Source organism: Gossypium hirsutum, chromosome D09 (genome assembly GCF_007990345.1).
Source record: "Gossypium hirsutum isolate 1008001.06 chromosome D09, Gossypium_hirsutum_v2.1, whole genome shotgun sequence".
Classification (NCBI taxonomy): Eukaryota; Viridiplantae; Streptophyta; class Magnoliopsida; order Malvales; family Malvaceae; genus Gossypium; species Gossypium hirsutum.
In genome coordinates, this window is record NC_053445.1 from 8,347,687 (window position 1) to 8,354,428 (window position 6,742).

A 6,742-nucleotide genomic window follows, 5' to 3' on the forward strand; every position below is an offset into this window, starting at 1 on the left:
TTTTCCCAAACTATATTTAGGGCCCCGTAAGGTCATTTTCAGGTCCGTAACTGTGATTATGCTATGAATGAAATGCGGATTCAAAAGTGGTTATTTAAATTAATAAATGAATGGTTTAATTGATACATGCATGGGAACGATTAAAGTGCATTAGAGTTCAATAAGTGGACTAAACTCCAAGTTGCCCATTTTAAGAGAGGATCCAATTGAAATTCTTATCGGGTTTATAACACCTGCTAGATCAAAGAAGTTTAAAGTTGCAAAGATGGGCCTAATTCAACATGTTTGGGCTGAACATGAGATGTCCATCCCTTATTGGACCCAAAATAACGTCCCAAGTCCATGCAATGTTTTGCATGTGGCTGTTATTTTTGTTCAATTAATTCTACAACTTTTAATTATGTCTTGTTTATTATATGCATCTTTAATTAATGTCTTGCATTATTAATCTACATTTTTTAATTGTGACATGCACTATGTGTTTTGCATTTAATAAAGTCATTCATTATGTAACTCTCATGTTAGTTAAGTTTGCATCGTAAGTTATGACATGCATTATGTAACTTCCATGTTAGTTAAAGCTTGCATCATTAAATTAAGTCATGTATTAAGTAACTCATTTTTTCATTTAGTTTACATCTTAAACCATGCATTTAAGCATCTTAGTTGTTAAATATGTTTGAGTTTGTTTATATAAGTATGTTATTTAATTTTGGCTGTTACTTTTTAATGCATAAGTTATAGTTTGTTTAATTTTTCTTAAATAAATTAATTGTGTGTTCAATAGTTTGTTGTAGGAAAGTCCAAAAGATTGGTCACATAATTTAAAGCTACAATAGGGCTATTCGTTTACCAAGAAGAATCAAATGCTAATACATTCAAATGGTTGTTTAGGTTTGGCATAAAAGAGTGTGCATTTGGTCACTTAATTGCTGGTGCATAAAGGGTACTTTTTGTGGATATTGAAGCACTAAAGCTCATTATAATAGCTATTCAAATGGACCAAGAGTGACTCTTCAAGTCTGATTGGTTTCATGCACTCAAAGCTAGTTATGGTGCCAATTAAAAAGATGAATACACAAGAATTAAGGCATTTGGTTAAGGGGAAAATGAAGGGACATCAAGCAGTACATTTACAGGACCATTAAGCCATCATGAAGTGAAAAGGCATGACTTTTTAGCTATGCATGAATCAAGTGAAAAGACATGACTCTTTGGCTGCCCATCAAGAGTTATAACCGAATTTTAATATTTTGTTAATAGCTAGTATGAATGACGAATTTGAATATTCATATTAGTGCCTATAAATAGCTTGTAAAAGGACAATGTTAAGGTAAGCCTATGTTGAATGAATGTTGAATGAATATTTTTGAGTTATTGTGAGAATTCCATCTCATTGTTCTTGAAAGAACTTACTTAGACTTACCAAGGTTCTCCTTGTGGCGTCAAACCTTTTTTCTTTTGAACTTATCACTTCCTTTCTTTCTTTATTTAGAAGTGGGGAGTTCTAATATATTGTTGGTTCCTATTTTGCTAAATAGCAAGTCATAGTTTACTTCTTCTTCAAATACTTTTTTTTTATTTCACTTTATAGAAATCGAGTCATGATCTCTAATATTATTAGTTCATTTTTAAGTGTTTGATTCGTACAAGTCATCCATCCAACCTACTTTTAGCCATTTTTATCTACCAAGTTTCCATTATTCACAATTTCACCTTCAATGCTAAATCAAGATGATACAGAATTAGACGATTGAGACAACTAGCGTATTGTAATCGAACTCACGATTACGAGCACACATCATTTGGTATCAAAGCTACAGAAATCTAATCCAGGTATCGTATTAGAAGTTTTGAAATATCAAAAAAAGTAAAAAAAATTAAAGTGAAAAAAATTTGAAAAAAAAACAATTCAAAGTTGAAAAAAATCGATTCATATCTTGAGGTATATCTTTTATTTTTCGAGAAGTTGTCACTATTGAAATCTTTCTATTAAAAACAAAATTGTTACCTTTTCCTTTCCTTTTTGAACCTATCCTACCACATATCAACCGTTTGTTGCTAATTGATTGTTGCAAGTGTTCTTTGATCAGGTCCTAACTAGTTCGATCCAGAACTTTGAGACGAACTTGAGAGGAAAAAAGCATGAGTGGTGAGATTAAAATAGCGACAAAAAGCCAAAATTGAGTGAAACACGAGTGGAGTGAATTTTTTTTCTTCCGAGAGGATTTGTGAGGATTCTGAATTTGGTGAGGTTCATATTCTATTTAATTCTTCTTTTGTTTTCTAATCCTTTGCTAAAATCATGTCCCAAGAACTTTTCAGTTGGAATTGCAAATCTTGTTGAAAGAAATGAGAAGGATTATGCGATCTGAAACCGAGCAAATAAAAAATTAGATCATATAGAAGCAAGATCGTCAAAAGTCAATCATCCTATGATTTCTTGAGAAGAGAACCATGTCGTGATTCCTGTTCGTCGAGGAATTTGAGTTGGAGTAAAGAAAACCACAAGTTTGAAGCCTTTCGAGGTAACAAACGAGAAGGCACAAGTATCTCTTCGAGTGCACCAAAGTATGCATTCATGGAGGTTCAATCAAGAAGAGTTGATCGTGTCTCATATGTAAATCCTTTCACTCTTGCCCAACGAAAATCTTCTCATTCTAATTCTTTCATGTCAACCCCATCTTGTAACAAAAGAATGAGAAAAAAGGAATTTGAAAGAAAAGAAAGACAAGAGTTGATAATGAGAGAAAAAGAGCAAACAATAAAAGAAATTGAGAGAAGAAAAAAAGAAATGAATGAAAAAGATTGAATGAAAAAGAAAGATTGAAAGAAAAGTGAAAGAAGAAGAATGTGATCGAGAAAAGAACTTTGAAAAGAGTTTGAGAATGAAAAAGAAAAAAATGAAAAAGAGAAAAAGGAGAATGGAAGAAAAGAAATGTGAAAGATGAATGTTCCATTGAGATTGAAGAAATAAAAGAAAGTGTGAATGAAATGAGTGTCGTTCTTGAAAAAGAAAGTGAAATAAAGAGTGAGTGTGAGTTTGCAAAAATAAAAGAGAGTGTGGAAAAAGAAAGAAAGATTGAAAAGGAGATTGAAAAAGAAACGAGTGAAAAATAAGAGAGTATTCAAACAAAAGTTTATAAAATTCCACCCAATGCGAGTTCCAACTTCATTACATTGCCGACGTGACATGATTCCAATTGATTGAAAAAGGTAAGTTGGAGAGTAAAAATATTCGTCAAATCTCCGAGGGTAAGAAAGGTAAGAAACCTCTTGAGATTCAACCAAATTGGTATTCTTTGAATTTCATTGACAAGTTTGCCAATGTTTTTTTATCTAAAAAAAATTCTTTACAATAACCTGTTTTGTTGTTATTCATTGAATAAAGTTGCTGATTTTGTCCCGAAAGTGTTTTAAAATGTTTCTCTCGTGATTTGTTTTGTGTTGATTCAAATAACATTAAATTGCAAGATGGTTTGGACATTGATGTCTTTGTTCCAACTATATGTCAATGAAATTTGATTGTCGTATGTGATAAAGAATTTTCACGTAAAAAGCTTAATATGTTTGATTTAGATTGTTATGTGAATTCTTTAAATCAATGTGAGAAAATTTTGTGGATATCTTTGCCTGTTTGAAGGAATTTTGAGAGTTTTGATTGTTTGAACATACCTATGCGTAAATCTTATTTGTTTAACATGTGTGAATTGTTGAAAGAAAAGTTTCTATTGCATTCAAAAACAAGTGATCAAAACTATGTATTTAAACCCGGATCATGATTTCCTAATTTATTGTTGAGAGAATGTGAGCATCATAATTTTATTTTGGATAAATGTGATGGCCACTTTCATTTGCTCCATGTTTTATCATTATTTTTGAAAACAAAATATGTGAATTCTAATGACCTACAAAGTCAAAATCAAGTCTTTGATCCTGGAGATTATTGTTCTATATTATGGTTGAAACGATTCGAGCATGTTTTGCATGATTACAGCTTTCAATTCCTTTATGTTTCTTTTATGTTTCCAGCCATGAAACTTTCGAGTCAGATTGAAATGTTAAGACAAAATTTTGTTTTTGATCCCCGGAGTTAACTCGAGTTTACAACATTTGGAAGGAATGCTTGATATTCATTGTGTTTATACGAATTGCAACAACTTTGAATTGTTCCAAGATCATGTAAGTGATGGATTGAAAGAAATCCTTCATTCTGATTTTGTTTGTGAAAATGTTTTTGATTTTCAGGTTCCGAAAAGAGTTGTGTTCAACTCAACAGAAGAAATAAATAATTCAAGGAACTGTGATCAACAAAGATTTTTTTCAAGCAAATGGCCCGATTTGAGGACAAATCGTTTTGAAGAGGGAGGGGATGATACATGCACGGGAACGATTGAAGTGCATTCGAGTTCATTAAGTGGACTAAACTCCAAGTTTCCCATTTCAAGAGAGGATCCAATTGAAATTCTCATCGGGTTTATAACACCTGCTAGATCAAAGAAGTTTAAAGTGGCGATGATTGGCCTGATTCAGCAAGTTTGGGCTGGATATGAGATGTCTAACCCTTATTGGACCCAAAATAACGTCCCAAGTCCATGCAATGTTTTGCGTGTGAGTGTTATTTTACTTTAATTAATTCTATAGCTTTTAATTATGTCTTTTTGTATTATATGCATCTTTAATTAATGTCTTGCATTATTAATATACATCTTTTAATTGTGACATGTACTATGTATTCTGGATTTAATAAAGTCATACATTATATAACTCTCATGTTAGGTAAGTTTGCATCATAAATTATGACATGCATTATGTAACTCCCATGTTAGTTAAAGTTTGCATCATTAGATTAAGTCATGCATTAAGTAACTCATATGTTCATTTAGTTTACATCTTAATCCATACATTTAAACATCTTAGTTGTTAAATATGTTTGAGTTTGTTTATATAAGTATGTTATTTAATTTGGCTGTTACTTTTTAATGCATAATTTATAGTGTGTTTAATTTTTCTTAAATAAATTAATTGTGTGTTCAATAGTTTGTTGTAGGAAAGTCCAAAAGGCTAGTCACATAATTTAAAGCTACAATAGGGATGTTAGTTTGCCAAGAAGAATCAAATGATGTTACATTCAAATGGCTCTTCAATTTTGGCATAAAAGAGTGTGCATTTGGTCACTTAATTGTTGGTGCATAAAGGGAACATTTTTTGTGGATATTGAAGCACTCAAAGCTCACTATAGTGGCTATTCAAATGGACCAAGAGTGACTCTTCAAGTCTGATCAGTTTCATGCACTCAAAGCTAGTTATGGTGCCAATTAAAGAGATGAATACACAACCATTAACTCATTTGGTTAAGGGGGAAATAAAGGGACATCAAGCAGCACATTTACAAGACCATTAAGCCTTCATCTAGTGAAGAGGCATGACTTTTCAGCTATACATGAATCAAGTGAAAAGACATGACTCTTTGGCTGCCCATCAAGATTTATAACTAAATTTTAATATTTTGTTAATAGCTGGTATGAATGTCGAATTTGAATAGTCATATTAGTGCCTATAAATAGCTTGTAAAAGGACAAAGTAAAGGTAAGACTATGTTGAATGAATGTTGAATGGATATTTTTGAGTTATTGTGATTATTCTGTCTCATTATTCTTGAAAGAACTTACTTAGACTTATCAAGGTTCTTCTTGTGGCGTCAAACCTTTTTTCTTTTGAACTTATCCCTTCCTTTCTTTCTTTGTTCTGAAGTGTAGCGTTCTAATATACTGTTGGTTCCTATTTTGCTAAATAGCGAGTCACAGTTTACTTCTTCTTCAAAGACTTTTTTTTGTTTCACTTTATAAAAATCGGGTCACGATTTCTCATATTATTGGTTCATTTCTAAGTCTTTGATTTGTACAAGTCATCCATCCAAACCAAGTTTCCATTATTCACAATTTCACCTTCAATGCTAAATCTAGACGATACTAAATTAGACGATCGGGACAACTAGCGTATTGTAATCGAACTCACGATTACTAGCACTCATCATTAATAATGTAAATTGTTTTTATATGTGCCACAATACTCCATAACCTTAATCCGTAAGAAATTATGGGATTAACATGATGAAATGTATTTGATTCGTGCAAGGAAAATGTGTTTGAGTGACCGAAAAAGAAAAGAGTAAGGGGTTTTTTATTGAGTGGGGGATGAACCTTGAGATAAAAGGAAAATATGTGTGGCATCGTTGTTATTATAAATGTAGTTTATATGTTATTATTATCTGTCATAATAAATACAAACTATGGGATTCATATATTTTTTATTGTTTTGGGTTAATTGCATTAGGGTCTTGAATTATGGGTCAAATTATAATTTAGTCTTCAAATTTTAGAATGTTCTAATTAAGTCTTGAAGTATCATTGTTGTATCAATCAGGTTCGTTTATCAGCTTAGTCATTAATTTGGGCGTTGAATATTAGTTCAAATTTGATGTGGAGTGTGTATTTAAAACGTGGATCAAATTACAAACAAGTGTGTACTTATTATCTAGAAAAGTTAGATCTGAGATGTCAAAAAATAGTTCTTTTATTGTCCATACAATACATATATACGTGTTTACAATTTGACTCATGTCTTTTAAATATGGTTCACTTCATGTCCAAATCAACATTTAATGACTAAATTGAGGACTAGGCTGACAAAGGACTTGAATGACATAATATTGATGTTTTAAAGACTTGTTAGAATGTTT

At 31.4% G+C, this 6,742-nt stretch overlaps 1 long non-coding RNA gene across 1 annotated transcript; it reads left to right on the forward strand.

The window, feature by feature from the left end:
- The first annotated feature begins 2,855 nt into the window (after nt 1-2,855).
- On the forward strand, nt 2,856-5,742 carry LOC121221132 (uncharacterized). Its single transcript, XR_005918517.1, has 3 exons — nt 2,856-3,264; nt 4,249-4,611; nt 5,041-5,742. It is a non-coding gene; the product is annotated as an uncharacterized lncRNA (long non-coding RNA).
- Nucleotides 5,743-6,742: the final 1,000 nt, after the last annotated feature.